General features: G+C 33.7%; 1 protein-coding gene across 1 annotated transcript in view; it reads right to left on the reverse strand.

Annotated features, from left to right (window-relative positions):
• LOC119591988 (CWF19-like protein 2) overlaps positions 1–1037 on the reverse strand; it is a gene marked incomplete at its 3' end in the record, with an annotated part of 6657 nt that overhangs the window by 3743 nt on the left and 1877 nt on the right.

The following is a 1037-nucleotide window of genomic DNA, read 5'->3' on the forward strand; positions in this document are numbered from 1 at the left end:
CTTTCCACTTCTTTACTACAGCCTTTTAAATAGACTACTTGTTTGTTACCATCCTACACTGCATTTTCTAACTGATATATCATTCTATAACAATAACTCTCTAGATCATACAAAAAAGCAAGTGTTGCAGAAAGGCATTTATTTTGTTTGTACTTTTATCCTATTATTTCTAAAATATATTTAGTCAAATATCACTTTCAATAAGATGAAACCTGACTCCATGTATAAAAGGTCAAGAAACCTCTTATTGTGTATGATGGTTAGATTAAGCTTGAACTGGTTCCATTGAGTCTAACAACAATTTTCCTGGTGAAGAAGCTCAGTCTTACCAAAATGTATATGGAGGAGGTTTCTTGGCTATTGACAGAGCACAGAGGTTACAGTAACTTGAGGTACTACTTTTGGTTCCTGCATGAGGCAGTAATGTTTATGTTTCTATATCTTTGCATGGTTATATTCAGGAGAATTTTCCAAAATCATATGAATGAAATTTACCAAATAATAATACTAATACATATGGAACTAGTATTATTGGACCGCTCATGTAATGTTCATTTTCAGTAGTTTTCGTTAATGGTTGCCAACTATACTATTACTAATGGCCCTGATAACTATGAAGAACATGAAGCATACCAGAGAAATTACGGATGAAAATTGGGGATTAAAAAAAATAATAACAATGATGTGATAAATTAGACACATATGATTAAGTAGACAGATATAGACTCCAAGTCTGGAATCCACTTGGGTCCAGAATGTGAAATTAAAGAGTATAAAATTATTCATATCAATGATAGGTAAAGATGGTATAAGATCCAATCCTGCCTAGACTCCATTTATGAACAGGTGTCATGACTGAATCTTTGGTGTCTTTGACCCTTCTACTGAGTAAGACACAGTAATATGGACAAATATATCCTTGTGGAGTGACACACTTTTGCATGGTGGAAGCTTGTGATTAAATTTTTTGTAAATATCAGGTTAGTTGATCAGGCTTTATCATGGCAGACCAGGCAGAAGGGGGTACAAGTCCCTTT

Source organism: Penaeus monodon, chromosome 29 (assembly GCF_015228065.2).
Source record: "Penaeus monodon isolate SGIC_2016 chromosome 29, NSTDA_Pmon_1, whole genome shotgun sequence".
NCBI classification, from domain to species: Eukaryota; Metazoa; Arthropoda; class Malacostraca; order Decapoda; family Penaeidae; genus Penaeus; species Penaeus monodon.